The sequence below is a fragment of the Dama dama genome, chromosome 9 (assembly GCF_033118175.1).
Source record: "Dama dama isolate Ldn47 chromosome 9, ASM3311817v1, whole genome shotgun sequence".
Lineage (NCBI taxonomy): Eukaryota > Metazoa > Chordata > Mammalia > Artiodactyla > Cervidae > Dama > Dama dama.
Window position 1 is genome coordinate 82,939,575 of NC_083689.1, and position 23,774 is coordinate 82,963,348.

Consider the following 23,774-nt stretch of genomic DNA (forward strand, 5'->3'; position numbering starts at 1 on the left):
CTTTGAAGATGTCCACAGCCTTCTCACTTGCATTTCTTTTGACAAGAAATTTTCTAGAATCCTTAAGATTTTCTTTGTTACTAAGAACAAAGTTTAATTTTCAACTGAACAAAGTTCAGTTTTGAACAATCTGATTATCATGTGGATTTGGTGTTTTAAAACTCTTGAAACTCTAAGTTTATAGTTTTCATAAATTTTGATAATCTTTGTCAATGATTTCTGCAAATATATTTCCTTTCTCTCTCCTTTCCAAGTGTACTAGACTGCTTGAGGTTGGTGCACAACTCACTACTGTTATATTTACTCTTTTTTTCAGCCTGGTTTTTTCCCTGTGTTTCAGTACAAATAATTTCTATTGCTTTGTCTTCAATATAAATCTTTGCTTCTGCAATATCTAATCTGCCATTAATTTTTTTCATCTAGTATATTTTTTAATCTTTAGAATTTTGGTTATTTTTACATATTCTGTATTTTTACCTAATATATTCAAGCTTCCCTCTAACTTTTGAAGATACTGAAAATTATAACAACTGTCTTAATATCCCTGTCTGTCAATTCTATTATCCATGTCAGTTATGGATTAGTTTTCATTACTTTTCCTTATTATGGGTCAGGTTTTCCCACTTCTGGCATTGCCTGGTCATATTTGATTAAAACCAGACATTATATTTTCCTGAGTACTGGATATTTTTTTTCCTAAAAATATTCTTGAATTTTGTCCTTGGATACAGTTAAGTTACCTGGACACAGTTTGATCCTTTCGGTTCTCACTTTTAAGACATCATGAATGGGACTGCGGTAGTCTGTAGTCTAGGAATTATTCCCCACTACTCTAGCCAGGGCCTTCTGAATAGGCTGTCCAGTGGCCTGTGAATTATGAGGCTTTGCATTCTTTCTGCCATATACTTCTATAGCACCCTTTACTATCCCTATCTCATATGTCATTGAAATTGCAATTGTGGTTGTCTTCTGACCAAGTGTTCTTTCTCCATCCTGTTGCTATATTATATTCATACTTAGCAATGCATTGTTCCTAACAACTAGTGCAGTCCTGGCACAGTAGATACTAGTTGAATAAATAAGAAAATTCATAGGTATGTGTTGGGAAAATACAAAAATTTTCATGTTTAAACAAAATTTTTGTAAACCCAGGGTTTAAGACTGAATTTTTCTAAGTTGTTTTAAACATAGTGGTGATACTTTTAAAGAAATAACATCCTACATTTTGATTATAAAACCTTGGATCAACTTGTATTTTACTTTTCATCTCTTTCAAGATAACTTTTATTTCTTTCTACCTCTTTTGATATTAGGCTCCAGACTAAACAAACAAACAAACCAAAAAGATTTATTCTACAAAGTAGCAGTACTAGCTATATTTTTGGTGACCTGTCAGAACTGGACATCTCATCTCTTAAGAAGTGGATGGGTACCTAGAATCACCAGAGAAATATCCAAGAAACTCAGCAAATTAGGAAGATGTTTTAATACACACTTATAAAAACTGGAGATTAACTACAAACTAGTAATGGTTTCTGCATTAAAATCTGAATTATTAACCTTATTAATTTATCCTTTTATCAAAATATGACTTAACTGTACTTCTAAAATGTACCCTTCAGACTTGAAGAAAGTGGGGAAAACCACTAGACCATTCAGGTATGACCTAAATCAAATCCCTTATGACTATACAGTGGAAGTGAGAAATAGATTTAGGGACTAAATAATAGGGACTAGATCTGATAGACAGAGTGCCTGATGAACTATGCACGGAGGTTCGTGACACTGTAGAGGAGACAGGGATCAAGACCATCCCCATGGAAAAGAAATGCAAAAGGGCAAAATGGTTGTCTCAGCAGGCCTTACAAATAGCTGTGAAAAGAAGAGAAGTGAAAAGCAAAGGAGAAAAGGAAAGATATATCCATTTGAATGCAGGGTTCCAAAGATTAGCCAGGAGAGAGAAAAAAGCCTTCCTCAGCAATCAATGCAAAGAAACAGAGGAAAACAACAGAATGGGAAAGACTAGAGATCTCTTCAAGAAAATCAGAGATACCAAGGGAACATTTCATGCAAAGACGGGCTCAATAAAGGACAGAAATGGTATGGACCTAACAGAAGCAGAAGATATTAAGAAGAGGTGGCAAGAATACACAGAAGAACTGTACAAAAAACATCTTCATGACTCAGATAATCACGATGGTGTGATCATTCACCTAGAGCCAGACATCCTGGAATGTGAAGTCAAGTGGGCCTTAGAAAGCATTACTAAGAATAAAGCTAGTGGAGGTGATGGAATTCCAGTTGAGCTATTTCAAATCCTGAAAGATGATGCTGTGAAAGTGCTGCATTCAATATGTCAGCAAATTTGGAAAACTCAGCAGTAGCCACAGGACTGGAAAAGGTCCGTTTTTATTCCAATCCCTAAGAAAAGCAATCCTAAAGAATGCTCAAACTACCACACAATTGCACTCATCTCACATGCTAGTAAAGTAATGCTCAAAATTCTCCAAGCCAGGCTTCAGCAATACGTGAACCATGAACTTCCAGATGTTCAAGCTGGTTTTAGAAAAGGCAGAGGAACGAGAGATCAAATTGCCAACATCCGCTGGATCATCGAAAAAGCAAGAGAGTTCCAGAAAAACATCTATTTCTGCTTTATCGACTATGCCAAAGCCTTCGACTGTGTGGCTCACAATAAACTGTGGAAAATTCTGAAAGAGATGGGAATACCAGACCACCTGACCTGCCTCTTGAGAAACCTGTATGCAGGTCAGGAAGCAACAGTTCAATTGGACATGGAACAACAGACTGGTTCCAAATAGGAAAAGGAGTACGTCAAGGCTGTATATTGTCACCCTGCTTATTTAACTTATATGCAGAGTGCATCATGAGAAACACTGGGCTGGAAGAAGCACAAGCTGGAATCAAGATTGCCAGGAGAAATATTAACAACCTCAGATACGCAGATGACACCACCCTTATGGCAGACAGTGAAAGAGGAGAGTGAAAAAGTTGGCTTACAGCTCAACATTCAGAAAACTAAGATCATGGCATCTGGTCCATCACTTCAGGGGAAATAGATGGGGAAACCGTGTCAGACTTTATTTTTTGGGGCTCCAAAATCACTGCGGATGGTGACTGCAGCCATGAAATGAAAAGACGCTTACTCCTTGGAAGGAAAGTTATGACCAACCTAGATAGCATATTAAAAAGAGACATTACTTTGCCAACAGAGGTCCATCCAGTCAAGGCTGTGGTTTTTCCAGTGATCGTGTATGGATGTGAGAGTTGGGCTCTGAAGAAAGCTGAGCACCGAAAAATTAATGCTTTTGAACAGTGGTGTTGGAGAAGACTCTTGACAGTCCCTTGGACTGCAAGGAGATCCAACCAGTCCATCCTGAAGGAGATAGTCCTGGGTGTTCATTGGAAGGACTGATGCTGAAGCTGAAACTCTAGTACTTTGGCCACCTCATGCAAAGAGTTGATTCACTGGAAAAGACCCTGATGCTGGGAGGGACTGGGGGCAGGAGGAGAAGGGGATGACAGAGGATGAGATGGCTGGATGGCATCACCAACTTGATGGACATGAGTTTGAGTAAAACTCTGGGAGTTGGTGATGGACAGGGAGGCCTGGTGTGCTGCACTTCATGGGGTTACAAGGAGTCAGATACAACTGAACTGAACCCTTTATTTTAATTATATCACTTTAGCAATAATTAAACCTATATTCATCTATATAGTGATAAAAATATGTTGATATACAGCAACCATCAAAATCTTATGACTGTAAAAACACTTGCCTTCACAAAAAAGTAAACAATTTAATCTGATACAGTACTGTAGAAGGCATCAGAAGTCTAGTATTTATCCTTAACTAATTGAAAATACTTAAGCTTTAAATTAGATTAAAGAATGCAAAATTACCTTGAATAAACTAATATTCAATGTCTTTCAATTATTAATATTTTGTGGGTTTTAACATATATAGTTCCCACAATCAGTGACTGAAAAAAAGACTTTCCTATAAACTTTAATAAAATATATTGAATAACAGAATTCAGTAATGTATCAACTGAGCCTTTTACTATGTGCCATGATTAACTGTATAATACTTCCTATTTAGTTAGAAATGTGAGTCATGCTGCTACTAGATTTTTATGTCATTTCCAATTTTTGAAAAAAATGTGTTTAAATTTTAAGAGTGTGAATAATTATATTTGGATTTAAACATCACCTTAGATAACAGAGAACCTTTATAGTTCACTGTCCTGCTCTCTGTTTAGATCAGAACACAGATGTGAATGTACACTCTTTACCGTTAAAGGATTTCAGAAAAATGTAAAAGACGGCCAGAACTTAAACTTATCCTGTCAAAAGAAAGGAAAATAATTCTTTGGAAGAACTTCAGTATTGACTTGTAGGGAAAGCAGGCACTATAGCATAACAGCAGATAATTCTATAGATATGAATAGAAAACTACCCCAATACATATTTTCCCACCCCTGGTCTCTGATACCCCTTACTCTCTTCTCGCTCCACCAGACAAGAACATCATACTTAGCTTTATTGTCAAGTCTGTTATAATGTATCTCTATAAAATCTATGTTTTATAAATAAGTTCTGTTCTCATTAGGTATTACAATAGGTAACACTCTTGAAAGTAGAAGAATGTGTTTAAGAAATAACAGAACTTTTAAGAACCATTAAAAATTGAAACAGGATTTTTTGTTAAAGACCATTGTCTCACTTCCCAGACTTCAGCACTGTCTTCTGATCAAAAGGATTTCTCCAATTTCCAGAAATCTTTGACTGCAATTAATGTTTTCAAAAGTTAGTTTTCTCACCTACTTTAATAAAAAAAATGTCTAAGAGTGCTAGAGTAAAACCACACCAAGTAATATAGTCCCCTGATAAACCTTCCTCGAGAATGTTTCTTTTCTGATTTATTATAGGAACCTCCTATGACACTGGGAAATGAAGAGACTGAGAATAGAAAAAGGAAGCAAAATATTGTCAATAGTCTCTTAAAACCTAGAAAACAACAATGAGTATTATCTCTAAAAGATGGCTATAGGTATCTTTAAAAATCTTGCTTCTTATTCATGGCAGTAAATGATGGCAATGCAGTATGTGAAAAAACTTAACAGTCTGTCTGTGCTTTTTTACCTGTTAACACTAAAAAAAAAAAAAATTCTAGTTAATAACTTCTAGCTCAGGCTTCCCTGTTGACTCAGTGGTAAGGAATCCACCTGCCAATGCAGGAGATGCAGGTTCGATCCCTGGGTTGGGATGATCCTCTGGAGGAGCAAACTGCAACCCACCCCAGTATTCTTGCCTGGGAAATCCCATGGACAGAAGAGCCTGGCAGACTACAGCCCACGTGGTCACGAAAGGTTGGACACAACTTAGCGACTAAACAACAAACTTCTAGTCCAAAACAGTAGCTTTAGGAAATACGTCCACAAACAAATATCGTCAAAAATAGGCAAACAAAATTATTAGATAAAATTCTATTGATACTAAATATAAGAAAAATTTTAGATTGAGGGGAAAGAACTGCATTTTGTTTCCAATACCCCTATGTTAGTGAGAAGAAATCCTGAGTTGTGGCAATGCAGAAAGAAAGAAATCAATAAAGCACTACCGAGTAGAATTGCATCTAGATAGCAACTGTACACTGTAAACGCCTCTCATTCATCATAATCTGCTCAAATTAAAGATTCATTTTTAAGGTCTTGAGAGCTCACTAAAGCAATGTCACAGTTTCTTTTTTTTTAAATCACATGAAATATGAAGGCAGTCTTGAACATGATTAAAATGCTTAGGCCTTTTTACTTATATAACAATGATGACAAAGCAGTACAAAAAAGAAGTACAATTTTAGCAAGAATATATTATTAGTATTTATCTTAGTGGTCCATAGAAAGTGAGATACACAGTCTTTCAAACCCCATTAACAGAGAGGACTGTAAGAAAAATTCACTTTCCTATATGTCATTTTTCATGTAAATGAATATCTTAAGTATATAAGAATATGGCATTTTATGAGATAATTGATTAAACTGGTCTATACATCAAATAACTGACACTAAAACAACCAAGGAGAAAAGGGAAAAAAACAAGTCATTAGAATCATCTAATCATATGATATTGTATGTAAGAACAACCACATGGATCCTAAGGATCTCATGAATTAAACAAAACAAAACATACTTTTTTGGAAAATCTGAGCTATCACTGTTTATACATAAACTCCAAAAGAAACATAAAACAGGCACTAAAACTAAAATTTAGTAGTTTAACAAGGTAGAAAATCAATACATAGGATATGAATGATTATATATTAAGATTCTAAAAGCAGCACTTATTATACCATAAAAATCATAAAAATATTTTGCTATAAATCAAAACTGTGTGCTGAAAAGCTACAATTCACTAATAAAAGAAATTTAAGAAGACTTAGATGGAGGAATGTGCAGCACTCAAGAATGGGAAGGCTCAACATTGTTAGTATTTCCCTTCTCCTCAGTCTATAAACTCAACAGTTTATGGATAGTTCCAATCAATATCCCAAAAGGACTGCTTTGTAGAAATCAAAAGCTGACTTCAAAATTTATATAAAAATGAAAAAAAGAACCAGGATAGCCAAAAAGGTTTGAAAATGAAGAACAAAACTAGAGGTCTCACACTATCTTATTTCAAGATTTATATAAAGAATAGCAAACAAGATAACATGGCCATGGAGAAAGAATAGCGGATCCACACATGCTGGTGATTTTGAAAGTGAAGTTGCTGTTGTGTCCGACTCTTTGCAACCCCATGGACTATAGCCTACCAGGTTCCTCCGTCCATGGGATTTTCCAGGCAAGAAAACTGGAGTGGGTTGCCATTTCCTTCTCTAGGAGATCTTCCCAACCCAGGGATTGAACCTGGGTCTCCTGCATTGTAGGCAGACGCTTTACTGTCTGAGCCACCTGGGAAGTCCAAGATGCAAATGCAATTCAACAGAGAAAGAAGAGTCTTTTCCACAAATGGGGCAGGAATAATTGGATACTGATATACCAAAACCAAGAGTCCAATCCAAACTGTGGACCATACATAAAAATAAAAATGGGTCACAATGGGCCACAGAAAGAAAGTAAAACCTGAAACTAAAACTTCTTAGAGAAAGCACAGGAAACAAACAAACAAACAAATCTGTGGACTCTTGATCTGGACAAGGATTTCTTAATATATCACCGAAGCAAAAATTGACAAATTGGACTTCATCGAAAATAAGAACTTCTCTGTTCTTTGAAGAACACTATTAAGAAAATTAAAAGACAAGCCACAGCAGGGAGAAAATATATTCAAAGGACATTTCTGATAAAATTTTTGCACCCTGAATATATAAAGAACTCTCAAAACTTAAGAGTAACAACCCAGTTTTAAAAATAAGTAAAAGTTCTTGACACCTTACCAAGCACATGAAAAGGTAATCAGTCTCATTATTCAACAGTAACATGCAAAAAAAAAAAAACCAGTTAGAAGTCAGTACATACCAATTAGAATGACTAGAAACAGGAACAAAAAACCCCAGATAACCTGAGGATAACAAGTGCTAGTGAAAACACAAAGCAACTAGAACTCTCCTGCATTGGCGGAGGGAAAGGAAAACACAGACACTTTGGAAAACAGTTTGGTATTTTCTTGTAAAGTCAAACACAGCACCATACAATGCAACAGTCTCATTCCTAGGTATATATCCAAATGAAGAAAGAAAAAAAGATACCATAATCCTCTGTTTATACTGGCTTAATTCATAACTGCTTCAAGCTGGAACAACTCAAATGCCTCTCTTTTTTTTTTATTTTTTTTATTTTATTTTTTTAAATTTTTTTATTAGTTGGAGGCTAATTACTTCACAACATTTCAGTGGGTTTTGTCATACATTGATATGAATCAGCCATGGATTTACACGTCTTCCCCATCCCAATCCCCGCTCCCACCTCCCTCTCCACCCGATTCCTCTTCAAACATCCCACCCTCGCCTTCTCCCACAGAGTTCAAAAGTCTGTTCTGTATTTCTGTGTCTCTTTTTCTGTTTTGCATATAGGGTTATCGTTACTATCTTTCTAAATTCCATATCAAATGCCTCTCAATCGAAGAATGAATGAACAAGCTGAGGTTTATTCATACGGTGGAATACTGCTCCTCAATATGAAGGGCAAATTACTAATTTATTGTTGCTTAGTCGCTCAGTCATGTCTAACTCTTTGCAACCCCATGGACTGTAGCCTACCAGGCACCTCTGTCTGTGGGATTTTCAGGCAAGAATACTGGAGTGGGTTACCATTTCCTACTCCAGGGGATCATCCCAGCCCAGGGATCAAACCCACATCTCCTGCACTGGCAGGCAGGTTCTTTACCACTGAGCCATCAGGGAAGCCCAAACTACTACTAATAACATGCAACATCATGGAATAATCTTAAATATATTACTGAAGTGATTGAAGCCAGGCTCAAAAGGCTACATACTATGTGATTCCATTTACATGACATTCTAGAAAGACAAAACTACAGGGACAGAAAACAGATCAGTGGTCACCAGCGGCTGGGAATGGGTTAACTACAAAGGGCTAAGGGGTGACTTTCTCAGGTGATGGAATTGCTCTGTATCTCCACTGTAGTGGTGGCGGCATTACTTTGTGTTTGTCACAACTCATAGGACTGTACACAAAAATGGGTGAATTTTATTGTATCTAAATTATACATTAATATAAAGAGTGGGCAGGAAAAACACCATAATCGGACAATGAGAAATACTCAGTACTAAGTTATTTGATCATGACTGTAGGTTGAAAAACATGATCTTCCCAAATTTCAACTAGTCCTGGATACTGTTCAAGATTTTACTGCTATAAGGCAATATTCTACCATTTAGTAGGTAAAAATAACATTTAAAATAATAGAAAATTGGGAAACTATTGCATAGACAGGAAACATGCACAAATACAGCATGCATGTTCTCTATTCTCAAGACCATCTCATTTCATGTATTGAACACATACCTACTGAAAGTAGGAACACATAGTAAAAGGTATCACCAACGGAAAAAGTAACACACTATGTCTTAGGGAAAAACTCATGGGCTTTCAGGACAAACAGGCCTAACTTCAAATTTCTTTCATGCAATTTATTTAAATTAGGAATGTCAATTAAATTACCTTAGTTGATTACACAAGAAGTAACAGAAAAACGCCAAGCTCTTTGCTGGCTTCTATATATTCAATGAGTCCCTCCCTTCTTTTCTTTCCTCTTTCTCTTCTTTTCTCAAAACCCAAGTTTTCCCAAAAGTTCTAGATTTGAGAATGTAAAGTAACTTCGTTTTAAAAGAATAGTGTTCTTATTAAGAAAACCCACATGAATTAGTCCCACCAGCTTCCCTCTCATTTATATTGCCACAACCCCAATTGGTGATGCACCGTTGATCTATTATTATCAATGAGTAGTTAGCGTCTCAGGGGCGGCCAGCGTCTAGGCTAGTCAGTGATCTGCGAGGCAGGCAGGCTTGAAGAGCTCTGCTTATAAAAAGTGACGGTAATTTGTTCAGCTAGTCAGACTGAATAGTATTTTCAGGTCTAAGAGAAAACTGGCTCATCAGCAGCAACAGGAAGAGCCAATACACAAAGACAAGGAGTGTGTGAATGATTGTATGCATGCAAAAGAAGGGTGTGTGTGAGTGTAGAGAGATCATATTTGTGGGTGTGGGGGTGTGTGTGTTGAGAACACAATTGCCAGCAAAGGCCCTGCGTAAAATGGCCGGGTAATGAGAGAGAGAAAGAAGCTAGAACCTAGAGCTGCCTTGGTACCCAATAGCTTTCTAGATTCAGTTCTTTATCCTCTTTATGAGTCTTTATAATAAGACTCCTTTTTTCTTAAAATGGCATATTAAACATGTTTCATTGCCTATTCTACTCTAACCACTTTCATAATTTTTTTTCTGAGATGGTCATCCCTAAGGACTTTGCACAGCTTATTGGTCAAAATGAAGTCTCTGAGCCAAAGCAGCTTACTTCACCCAGATTCTCTTAACACCAAGTTACTCATACAGACAGACAGTGACTGATTCTCCAGCAAAAGGCAGAGTTAGACTTGTAATCAGCATCTTAGAATATCAAAATTCCATCTAAAATAAGGCTATGAGTTATGAGAAATCAAGAGAAAACTGGACTATTCAAAAGCTCTCTCCAGGTTTCCTGCTCCTTCTAGCATCAAACATCATCTTACAAGAGTCTTACAAGGACAACTATGATGACTGCTGTTTGGTCTACAATGGGTATGCAACTGTAAACTGTATCCCAATTACAGGAATCTTACAATGTAAAACAAAAGTGCATCTTATAAGTGATGAAATAATATTTCAATTTGGTGGAAATAATATTTCTACTTGGTTCATTAACTGTATTCAAAGGGATGCTCTGGTGCTTGAAAGTAGTTCTGCTCTCTTAATTTAGAGTTCCTCTCCCACTCTCTCTCCACACGCATACCCCTATCATGGAAATCAATGCTAGAAACATCTTTCCAGTTGCTGCCAAAGAAACATATGTACACTTTTGTGTTCAATGTCTACTTAAAATTTCAAAAGCACCTGAAAAGAACCAATTCCTATGATTCTCACAACCTACTTCCAATCAAGGTCAACTGTGCAAAATGATAAAATATTATGTACAGTTTTCTTGTGCATCTGCTCCTCTCAATATCCCTTTCCATTCGCAATGCTTGATGATTCTTTACCATATAATAAGAGCTGCTTATTACTGTCTTTAGTTTCTTTTAGTTATATACTTCAAAATTTAGAAGTTGGGACTGTTTTTTTCAAACAGTCCAGTAATGTGGCACGGTATCTGAAATTAACCAATTTTTTAAAAATCTAGACAAAGTCATGTTACCAGAAGTAATGTCTGTTGGTTATCATCTTGTGAGAGCAACTATTAAAAAATTTCTTACATACATAAAGCATAGCATAAATAATTTCTAATACCTGTAATAAACTCATATCCTCACATCACAAATACATAAGCACAATGACCTGAAATTTTTAGGATCAAAAGATAATTTTTGAAAAGTCTCACAAGGATTTCCTGAAGTACCAAAATATATAAATAACACAGATGTAGTTTTTGAGTACTGTAAAAATCATTTTCCCATTTTATACGTTTGTGGTTCCACAGCATTGGGCACACACCTCTATTATAGATTTATCAAGTCATATTATAATTTGGGTTTTGTCTCTTCATAGACCATAATAAACTCATTGAGAAAAATATACCTGCCAATGCACGAGATGTGGGTTTGGTTCCTGGGCCAGGAAGATCCCTTGCAATAGGAAATGGCAACCCCTCCAGGATTTTGCCTGGAAAATTTCAAGGACAGAGGAGCCTGGCAGGCTATCAGTCCACAGGGTCACAAAGAGTTGGACATGACTGAGTGACTGACTGAGTACATAGCCTCACTGTGGAATCTTCAGTACCTATAACAGTGCTTACCTCAGAGTAGGCACATTATAAGGATTTGATGAATGAAATATCCATTTCATTGCAAATCTTGGTAAAATGATCAAGTAAATTTAGACTAGTAACTCTTAAATTTGTAGCATCTCACACATTCAGAGAAAAAAAATGTTTCCAGCCTATATACTCAACTTTCTTAATCTGGCTAAAAAAGGTTGTATGTTCATATTTCTTAGCTTTCATTCTTAAAAAATACTCAACTAAGAATTATACTTCCATGTCATCAGTCATTTAGTAGTAAGAACTCACAGGAGAAAATATCAGGCTCCAAAAGAACCATAATAAAAATGAAGATTCCTGGATACATGTATACAGTAACTAAAAAAAAATACAAAGATAAACTTTGGGACTATATTTGTTAAAAACAGGCTATGAGTAATATATCTTCATTCAGTTTATTAATCTGGACTCTGATAAACAACTGCAAAATAGCTTTTTATACTATTAATGCAGTGTGCATAAAAGGCTCAGATTGTAAACTGAATCCTTATGAGAGTAAGATAATTTTATTCTGTCCCATAGTTTATTCTGAAAATGTGTGTTCTCATTCAAAAGGAAGACAGAAAACAATACACTTGTCTACATACAAACATCAATACTATTATTAAAATATGAAGCAAGTTTTAAAAAACAGTCCTTAGAATGTATATGCTTTTATATTTTAAAAAACACAACCATTTAAAAATTTCCCTTTGTTCACACGTGACAATTTTCTTTCCTCTACAAATAACAAGCCATTATTTGAAGCTGGGTATTAATCCTGCATGAATGGTCTTACAAAATCTAGCTGTATTAGAGTCTATGTTAGAAATGTAAACATATGTGTGAAAATATCATAAACAAAGATACACAGAAAAATATAAGAGGAAAGAAAGAGAGGCAAGATCTACCAAAATCTTGCCCAAATATCAAAGTCTTCTGAGGCTCTTCTGAATTAGAGAGGATGGCTGAGAATTCTAAACACGTGTTACTAACCCAGGTCTTAGAATAAAAGCAAGGCAAAAGGGCACCAAAATGCACTGAGTATGTTTAAAAGTACTGAATAAGTTTTCCAAAGAAAGAAAGGATTGCTGTATTTTTCATTTTCTTGAAAGATTTTTGTGATGTGGACAATTTTTAAAGTCCTTATTGAATTGGTTATAATATTGCTTCCAGTTTATGTTTTGGTTTTTTGGCCACAAGGCATGTGGGAGCTTAGCTCCCCAACCAAGGATTGAACCCATACCCTCTGCATTAGAAGGTGAAGTCTTAACCCTTGGACCTCCAGGGAAATCCCTTCATTTTTCTTTTTAAATTACATATGGTAAAATTCACTCCTTCTTGATGTAAACTTCTGTGAGTTCTGACAAAAGCACAGTGTAACCACCACCTTAATCAAGACAGAAACAGCTTTATCATCCCCCAATTCCCTCGTACTCTCTCTTCTGCGTCTTATGCAAACCATTAAATTTAGCCTTTCTTCATTTAGTGAAGACAGTTTAACAAAGGTAGACGGGGGATAACTACTTTTAGTTAAAATCTTAAAAAATATTTGCACAGGAGATACATTTACATCCTAGAAGTAATCCTCCATTACTCCACAATGTCACAAAACAAAATAAAATACACAATTAGAATGATGACTTTCTCTAAACATCTGATTGCTCTCCAGTGATGAGAACTTCCACTGCTGGTACAGTCACGCCAAATCTACTTTGTTCCACAGAATTAAATCTGTAGTATCCTCACAAAATATCCACAACTAAAGTCAACCTCTACATATATAAGCAGCAACTAATACAGTAATAATTTAAAAGGCATATCAGACAGCTTTTTGCTGCCAGGGTTTTTTTTAATCCTTTCACAGGTAGAGCAACAGCTGTTACTGAATAGTTCTGGCCACTAGAGAATTTCTTTTAGCACAGTTTGACATCATGGCCTAAATTCAAAGTGACACCAAATTAAAGCTTGTTATGGTAATAATCATGGCAGTGTAAAGCGGTTTAGAAAAACCTGAAATCTGAAACTTCAGATATAATTTCAATTTTATCACTGTTGAGTCTAAGCTAATTTCGAATATTTAAGATAACATTATGACTTAAAAATGTTCAAAACCTTGATTAAAAAAAGGACATCCTATAAACAGGCAATATATTAACAATAAAGTCTTCCATTTAACTGCTACATTACTCGTCCAGCAGAGGAACACGATGGGGTAAATATCTTTTCAGAGGCTAAATACCTAATTTTAGAGCTTTCATAAGCTTCCAACAATTAATATTGTAAAGTAATTAGCCTCCAACTAATAAAAATAAATGGAAAAAAAAAAACATAATACACAGAGTGATGTCGCAGGGTGGGGGAACAGGAAGGGCCAGTCCTCATCCCCACACAGCAACATTAACAAACCCATGCAGACCAGAAAACCTTGAAGAGAACCCCAGAAGCCAGCAAAGAAGATGCAGCACCCTAAAAGAGTACAAAATCAAGAACTGACTACAGCGACATGGTTAAGAAGGGTGATCTCACTGTTCTTGTGTCTCCCCTGACTCAATTCAGCATGGAAAAAAAAAAAATCTCTTTTTGCGTGTGTGATTTCTATTCACATAGGAGAGGGCGAGGGGGAATCCTACATCCCGAGACCCTCAGGGTGCTGCCCCAGAGAAATGCTCCTGTTTCCCCTCACCCAGAGCACTAACATTCCACCACAGGAAAGCTGAGAACAAGGAGGGATGGTAGGGGCGCTCAGCAGTGGCTGGTGCGGACTGCAGCTGCTGGTGTGGACGGCAGTGGTGGGCATGGGCCCAGCAACAGATGTGGACGGCAGCAGCCAGCCAGGATCTCAGCGGCTTGGGGGAGGTTCCCAGCAGCTGGGATGGCTACTTGGCTCTGTGGGAAGGAGGGAATGGGGAAACTAGTGGAATATGCACCTAAAATCCAAGCAGCATCTCAGGGCACTGCCCTGGGGAAAAGGTGGCTACCAATAGCTCCGTGGGATGGTTTACTGGGAATTCTCCCCCAGGAGGGAGGGAAGGGAGTAGAATATGCACATACATGAAATGATCTGAGACATTCTCAGAACTTCTAGTGAGGCTGACTGGCCTTTTCTTGGCCAGTGCTAATCCATAAAGACTGGAAGAAGTTTCTCCAAATGTACAGACACCAAATGCAAAGTTTGCAAGACATGTTCATACAAAAAAATCAGGGAAACACACACTGCCAAAGGAACAGAATCAACATGCTCCAAAGTAATGGAGATCCATGAATGGCCTGACCAAAAAAAAAAAAAAAAATCATCTTTATTTTGGGCTGTGCCACACGACACATAGGATGTTAGCTTCCTGATCAGGGATTAAACCCACGCCCTCTGCAATGGAAGTGTGGTGTATCTTAACCACTGGACCACCAGGGAAGTCCCCCAAACAGTCACCTTAAAGAAGTTCAGTGAGATACAAGAAAACACAGATAACTAGATGAAATCAGAAAAATGAAACATGAACAGAATGAGAATATAAACAGAGAGAGAGAAACTGTTTAAAAAACCACAGAAATTCTGAGGCTGAAGTATAGAGTAAGTGAACTGAAAAATCCATAAGGCAGAAACTTCCATAGATACACACAAAATACACAGAAAGAGTAACACTGGACCAACAGGGAATTTCCTAATCAGCTTTAAAGAGAAGTAGAACCGCCTACTTGTGACAAAACGGACGGAGCTGGAGGACATTGCACTAAGTGAGGTCAGTCAGTCACAGAAGGACAAATACTGCATAATTCCAACTACATGAGAAATCTAAAACAGCCAAGCTTACAGAAGTAGAAAATAGAGTAACAGTTGCCAGGTGATGAAGGGAGAGAAGACAGGAAGTTGTTTTATCAAGTTACTGGCATACGACATGAGTAAGTTCTAGAGAGTTGCTATACACAGAGCCTACAATTACTGATATAGTATTATGCTTTAATTTGTTGAGAATAAGCAGATATCAAGTTAAGTGTTTTTACCACAAAGGGACACAAACAAACCTTTGAAGGTGATAGATAGGTTTAACACCTTGACTTTGGTGATGGTATTACAGATGTATGCACATCTTCAAGTTGTATATAATAAATATGAGTTTTGGATCAATCTTACTCAATGAAGCTGTAGATCTCAAAAATATATACACATTCATATACCCATAACTCCCCAAATATATACGGAAGAGAGGTAAGTTCCCTCTAATATTAATACTATAATGGTGTTAGAAATATTATAATCAAACATGGTGGATCAGTTAATATTTTTTGGCTGACTAGTATCTGAATAGTATCAGAGTTCTTGAAAATTAAATCTTCCAGTTATCTGAAATGAACCAAATTACAGAACTGTTGATAACTAACTTCACTGAGAGGACACAACTCTTTGAGCAATAGTACTTAGTATGTTTATTTTTTAAATTACCCCAACCTCTGACAAGCAATTAGAGAAATAGAAAAAGATCACAGTACACTGAAATGAGCCTACAGAGAAATGCCCTCAGAACGCCAACCACCAAATCAGAGACGCTGCATATGGTGGTTCTGGGTTTTCATATTGCTCACTATTCTGGCTGAGAAGGCAGAGAAGGCTGGAACTGAACACACTTCACAAGTTATGCCACGCCCCTGAAGGGCAACCCACAGAAAGTATGAGGATAACTTATCACAGAACAGTTTGGAAAAATATTACCTTGTCAATCATTAAAGCAGCTCAATGTTATCCGGAGGAAGATCTCAGACAGAATCTTAAAGTCAGAATAAATCTGAGGTTACTGCCTCTCCCCTTCCTCCAAATGAAATCCATCCTATCCTGTTGTAACCTATACTTGAGTACTTCCATGGACAAATGTGACCATTAGGTAGTTCTTTGTGATAAGCCAAACTGTATCTCTTTGAAACTTCTGCCCTTTGTAATTACTGCTCTTTTACATGATAGCCCTAAAGGATTTTTGAAGACCACTGCAAATTACTGGTGTCCCTTTAGTTCATTATTTTATGACATTATCCTAGACAGTGGCTACCCCAAAGTTCCTAGGGCAGGCTAGAGAACTTGTCTTGAAGTTTCTTCTGTGGGGAAAACAGAGAGGTTCTAATTAGCTTTTATATGGTACTACTTTTGTCTCCCTAATAGCTGTCCGATTATGCCAAAGATAGTAGTGATAGCACTTACTTAGTTTTTGCCACAAATCAAACTTTGACATACTGACTTGTAGGTTTTAACAGATTTGTTTTTTGTTTCTTTGTTGATTTGTTTCTTCCTTTAATTTTTTTGGGGGGAATAGCCTTAGCGAGACTTTGGGGGTGGGAATGCAGGAGGCAAACACACATTTTGCAGCCCTCTAATAGCATCTAGGCTAGTCACGTTCTTCTCAAAAGGCTGTGTGCAGGAAGAAGTAAAAACAAAAACAAAAAAATGTGGAACAATTCCTTCTTATACTACTGGAGTATAATATTTAACTTATCAAAACCCCTCACATATATTTTCCCTATTGAGCTACTTTCTAGTCATAACTCTAAATTAATACTTTATTTTTTAAACTTAAATATAAACTTGGCTATATTTATGTAATTAGCTAATGTTGGATTATATATTTTGTAAAAGTTAAACTATATAAGTTCAATTATGTATATGAAAGACTAGGTTTCTTTTTAGTTATTAGAATAAAGTTTCCAAAAGTAAAAAAAATAAACTAAAATATTTAATAATATTATTTGTAAGGAAGTCCTATAGGCAGGATGTTTCCTAATTCTTCCAGTGGTCTTTTCCTATTAGATTTCTAGCAAGCCAAAAGAGACCTAAATTCTACTGATACTACAAATGAAAAATGCCTTAGGAAAAAATGTGAGCTCAGTTTCAGAGTAGTCATGGTAATCCATCTAATTAAAAATTTTATACTTTTCTTCCCTTTCTAACTCTTCTACCTCAGTGAAATTGATCAGTTAACATTAAATTTTAAGCATTAGTAAATATTTTTAATTTAAAAGGCTCAAAGAAAAAGCAAATCATCCATTTGGAAAAATCATCTACAAGCTTCTACACATAGTATCACACCAGATATTTAATGAAAATGAAAAGGGCATTCTACTTCTCACACCAATTTGATGGCCTAGTACATATATACTTTACAAAGAATATGAATTCATGGGATTCCAGGAAAATACCGAATAACCAATTAATCTGAAAATAAATCTGGGTAGCTCTAGGAATGTTCTGAGTTTATAGTAACATTTTTAGAGCCTCGGGGACAAGTGTTGAGGAATAAATCTGTTTTAGTTTCTCATGCCAGTGAATTCCTTTGTGGCAACTTTTAAACCACAGGAATTATCCCATTTGGAGGCTATAATTCTCTTATAAGATGTGCTTCCCAATTAAAGACCACATCCAGGAAAGCATGTCAGTAAACATTATGGCTCCATGGAGAAATCTTGAGGGGTGATTTAAGTTGTCATTAAGAAGGTAGCTTATTTACATTAGATTTACAAATTTTCAAATAAATTCTAGCAGAAAAGGAAGGGCTTCCTGGTGTAAAGACTATAGCTTTAGGTAAACAATAGAATCAATGAATTCTGGCACTGAAGAGGAACTTCAGAGATCATATAAGAAATCCTTCATTTTACATAGAGTGGCTCATCCAAAGTGCAGCTAAAACTGGAAATATGACTTTGGCACTTTTCCTTTTTTAACTCGCCTGATCTCGAGCAAGTCAGAACACCATAATAACAAGACAATACCATCCCCATAGACTATGTCACATAATTGATTTTCAGGATACGATTTTAACATGTACACTGCTACCATCCCTGTCTCATCTACAACTTGGTAGCCCAAACTTAGGTCCCCAGGGACAGGGAATGAGGAAAATGGCCGCAGTGACAGTTTCCTTTCCTCTACGTCCCAACAAATCCATGGTACCACAGAAGGTCGATCATCTAATTGTTAAAGTTTTGGGGAAAGTACATAGCTGTGCCTCATAGACTTCTACCTGATGTACATGCAACTGGTTGTCTGAGTAGCCAAAGAGACTGCTTTGCTCATCATCCCCAGACAGATGTAAACAAATGTGCTGGAGGCTGTTATCAAGGTTACCAAAAGATCCTCTTCAAAAGTATTTGAAATGTCCTAACATTTCATCACCTTTACAAAATCCTATTTAGAATCAAACACTGTATCAATACCTGTAATGCCTGGATTCTCATGGAATGTGAAGGCATACCCCTGAGAGACCACAGGACCTGGGAACTAAGGGGCTCTTTCAAACTTGCAACCTCTAAAGACAAAAACATGCTAATGCCACAATCCACAAACATGCACCATGGAATATCTTCAATGTTTAAGGGAAACACAGGAGTATTTACAAATGGTGAGTATTGTGTGAACTACTAGCTCACACTAGTGTAGTTTTGATATTAGATGCTGTGAAAATTAATGTGAAAAGGAAAATGAATCATGTGGTATCTGATCTGATTTCAAGATTTGAGAGGTTGTGCAGTGCCCAACAGGTGCTCAGACCCTGAAAATAACTGTGATTATTTTAAAATGAAAATATCTTTTTTTCTATAAATATATATATTTTTAAATGGCTATTAAACTCTTAGATCACAGATACTTATTTACTTAATAAACAGCACTGTTAAGGTTGTTTGTGTTAAGGGGCCTCAGGAAGAATACTAAGGTACTAAGGGCTCTATGACCTGAGACAGTTTGAGAATTCTATGCTAATGGAGAAGTGAGATACATATACGCTGAATGGCTTAAGGGTTATATAAAACTTCAAAATTAAAAGACTAGAATCCCTAGTCATAAACACAGATACACCCAAAATTGTAAATCACAGACTCAGTATTATCATGTATTTATCAGTTGCCAATTGTACTTTATTATATACAGCACTGACTGGATAAGACCGGTTTCTAGAGTTCAACAGCCTCAGGTTCAAAAATTAATTTTATCATTAACTGTGCACCTTGACTATTTAAACCTGTTTCCTAACCTGTGGTAAAAGGTACCATAATAGTACTTACTTTATAGTATGTACTGTAAAGATTAAATGAAATAAAGCATGAAAATTACAGAGCAGGACCACACCCTGGGGGCCTCTTTAAGTACCTGATGGGCCAATCTACTGACCAGGACCCCAGCCAGGGGGGCCCCTCTATGGGCCTGAACTGGCGGAGCTACGGAGAAAGACTGGCCAAAGAGGCCTTCTGACTGCCAGCTACAAGAAGCTCGAAAAAAGTCTCTGGTAGGGCCATAGCTCCTGCCACGGAAGCAGTCCAGGGTCCCCGCAAGCCAAGCAGCTGCGCCACCTTTACCTCAGCCCTGAGCTGCCACAGGCGAAGAAAAGCCTTGCGTCTATGCACGCAGGTCGCTTCGGGTGTGTCCAATTCTTTGCGACCCTGTGGGCTGTGGCCTGCCAGGCTTCTCTGTCAGGGGGGTTCTCCAGGCACTGGAGCATATTGGCCAATACCGGTTGCCATACCCTTCTAGCGCGCTGTATTTCCTGCTGCCCTAGCCGCCAACTCCCCTGAGGACCTGGTGCTGCCAGAACCCCTGAGACCCAAGCAGCTGCACCACCTCCACACCCGGCCCTCACAGGGGCAAACCCAGGTCCTCCAGGGCAGCCTCAGGAGCAAACCCCAGGGGACGGCCCACATGCAGAGGTGGAAATAAAGCCACAACTGAAACCCAGGGGCAGTGTGGCGAAGGAAGAAGACCCAAACCTTCCCACCAGTTGTACAAGCTGCAGATTAAGTCCACAGGACCAACTAGGCAGACTCTGTGTCTATGGAACATATAAAAGGTCACTGAGAGCTCCCACCGAAGAAAACGCACTAGTTCTGATAGCTATGGACACTGGAGGCCAGAACACACAGGAGCAGGACCAGATTAGAATCTGAGCGGCCCCCTCAGCAGGTCCAGAGGTACCACCGCGTTGAAGGGCATCCTAGGGAGGTGAGGTGGACTGTGATTCCCAGGGAGTGAAAGGACTCTGACAGCAGTGATTTAAGAAAAGCATTTATTCTTCTTATGTTTTGACTTGTTCTGTAGATCCTTTTTGATTTTTTTCTTTTTTTTTCCTTTTATCTCCCCCTCAATTTTATTGCCAGTAGGAAATCTAATTAAGCTTTTGAGCCTTGTTTTTTTTTTTTGCTTTTTATCTCAGTCACATTTTTTATTGTTATAAACCTCTGCCTCTACGTTGGGCTTTTGCAGTTCTGTGGAGTTTTCTTTTTTTTTTTTTTTTTTCTTTTCTCCTTTTTAAATTTTATTTTTTTAACCCTGTTATTATTTTTTCTACATTTATTCCTTTGTTTGCTTTTTCTGCTGTTCTTTTCCCCTTGCAGTTAATTTTTAATGTATATAAATCGTCTTCATCCACCTCTATTTAACTGTGTGTATCTGTTCTTTCTTGTCTTTCTTTCCTTTCCTCCTTGTTATTTTGTTCTCACTGCTTTATTCCCCACTTGGCACCTTGCTTTAGTTTTGTTTTCTAGTTTGTGCTTTAGTTAGTTTTGCTCTTAACTGGTAAATAAATTTTTTATTTCCTTTGTTCACCGGGTCTATCTACTGTATTTTTGTTGGGACACTTCTGATTTTGTTCATGGGTATATATGCATATGTGTATATTCCATTATTTTATTTATTATTTGCCTGATTTTGTAATTTCCATTTGTCTCAGGTTCATCTTTGGTTTCTCATTTTTGGATATTTGTTTTAATCTCACTTAATGCCATAACAAACCACGTGTGGAATCTTCATTCCTGACCAGAGATCAAGCTCTGAGCCTTTGGAGTGGGAGCACTGACTCCAAGACCCTAGACTACCAGAGAACTAACCCTGGGGAGTGTCAAATAGTGAGAACTCACACAAAGGAAACCACTTGAATACAAGACCCGGTGTATCACCCAACCACCAGTAGCACCCTGTGCAGGACGCCTCATCTAAACAAACAAAACAAAAATACAAACCCAATCATCAGCAGACAGGATTACCACCTCACTCAGCCTTGCCCATCAGAGGAAAAGCAAACAAACAAAACTCAGCACAAACCTCACCCCATATGAAGCTTACACAAACCACTGGACCAACCTTAGGAGGGAAGAAACTAAAACGTAGAAAGAATTCAATCTTGAAGCCTGGGAAAAGGAGACCTCAAACACAATAAGTTAAAAAAAAAATAATGAAAAGGCAGAGAAGTATTACACAAATGAAGAAACACAGAAGTCCAAATAAATGAAGAGGAAATAGGCAAACTACCTGAGAAAGAATTCAGAATAATGACAGTTAAGATCATCAAAAGCCTTGAAAACAAAATGGAGAAAATGTAAGAATCAATTAACAAACACCTAGAAGAATTAAAGAATAAACATGCAGAGACAAACAACACAATTACTAAAATTAAAAAATTTCTAGAAGGAATCAATAGCAGAATATCTGAAGCAGAAGAACGAATCAGTGAGCTGGAGGATAAAATGGTGGAGATACCTTCTGAACAGCAGCATAAAGCAAAAAGAATGAAAGGAAGTGAGGATAGTCTCAGAGACTATCTGATACAGTCTGGGACAATATCAAATTCACCAACATTCTAATTATAGGAGTCCCAGAAGAAGAAGAGAAAAAGAAAGGGTATGAGAAAATTTTTGAAGACATTATAGTTGGAAATTCCCCCAACATGGAAAAGGAAATAGTTAATCAAGTCCAAGAGGTAAAAAGAGTCCCATACAGGATAAATAGAAAATTAATAAGGAAAGACAAGTCTTACATGATATATTAAATGAGATGGACCTCATTGATATCTTCAGGATATTCCATCCAAATGCAGAAGAATACACCTTCTCAAGTGCACATGGAACATTCTTCAGGACAGATCTCATCTTGGGTCACAAATCAAACCTCAGTAAATTTAAGAAAATTGAAATCCTATCAAACATCTTCTCCATCCACAACGTTATGAGACTAGATATTAATTACAAGAAAAAACTGTAAGAAACACAAACACATGGAGATTAAACAACACATTTCTAAATAACCAACAGGTTACTGAAGAAAAAGGTAAACCTAAAAATTACGAGAAACAAATGACAATGAAAACATGACAACTCAAAACCTATGTGATGCAGCAAAAGCAGTTCTAACAGGGAAGTTTATAGCAATACAATCCTATCTCAAGAAACAAGAAAAACATCAAATATACAACCTAACTTTACAGCTATAACAACTGGAAAAAGAAGAACAAAGAAGACCCAAAATTAGTGGAAGGAAAGCAATCATAAAGATCTGCGTAGAAATAAATGAAAACGAAATGAAAGAAACAATAGTAAAGATTAGTAAAACTAAAAGCTGGTTCTTTGAGAAGATAAACAAAATTGACAAACCTTTAGCCAGACTCATCAAGAAAAAAAGAGAGAAGAATCAAAGCAACAAAGTTAGAAATGAAAAAGGCAAGGTTACATGACAATGCAGAAATACATAGGATTTTAAGAGACTATTATGAACAACTATATGGCAATAAAATGGGTAACCTGGAAGAAATGGACAGACTCTTAGAAAAGTTCAATCTTCCAAACTGAACCAGGAAGAAATAGAAAATATGAACAATCCAATTGCAAGCACTGAAATTGAAGCTGTGATCAAAAATCTCCCAAAAAACAAAACCCCAGGACCAGATGGCTTCATAGGAGAATTCTATCAAACATTGAGAGAAGAGCTAGCACCTCTCCTTCTAAAACTCTTTCAAAACACTGCAGAGGAACATTATCAAATTCATTCTACAAGGGAACCATCACCCCGATACCAAAACCAGACAAGTTCAGTTCAGCTCAGTTGTGTAGTAGTGTCCGACTCTCTGTGACCCCATGGACTGCAGCACACCAGGCCTCCCTGTCCACCACCAACCCCTGAAGCCTACTCAAACTCATGTCCATTGCATCGGTGACGCCATCCAACCATCTCATCCTCTGTCATCTGCTTCTCCTCCTGCTTTAAATCTTTCCCAGCATCAGGGTCTTTTCCAATGAGTTGGTTCTTCACATCAGGTGGCCAAAGTATTGGAGCTTCAGCTTCAGCATCAGTCCTTCCAATGAATATTCAGGACTAAAAGAAAGCTACAGGCCAGTATCACTGATGAACATAGATGCAAAAATCCTCAAGAAAATTTTAGAAAACAGAATTCAGCAACACATCAAAAAGCTCATATATCATGATCAAGTTGAGTTTATTCTAGG

At 37.1% G+C, this 23,774-nt stretch overlaps 1 protein-coding gene and 1 non-coding gene across 5 annotated transcripts in view; both read right to left on the bottom strand.

Moving 5' to 3' along the window:
- SSBP2 (single stranded DNA binding protein 2) overlaps positions 1–23,774 on the bottom strand; it is a 303,233-nt gene that overhangs the window by 136,676 nt on the left and 142,783 nt on the right. The gene's annotated exons all lie outside the window — the stretch shown is intronic.
- TRNAC-ACA (transfer RNA cysteine (anticodon ACA)) lies at positions 6,909–6,980 on the bottom strand. The gene has a single exon. It is a non-coding gene; the product is annotated as a tRNA-Cys (tRNA).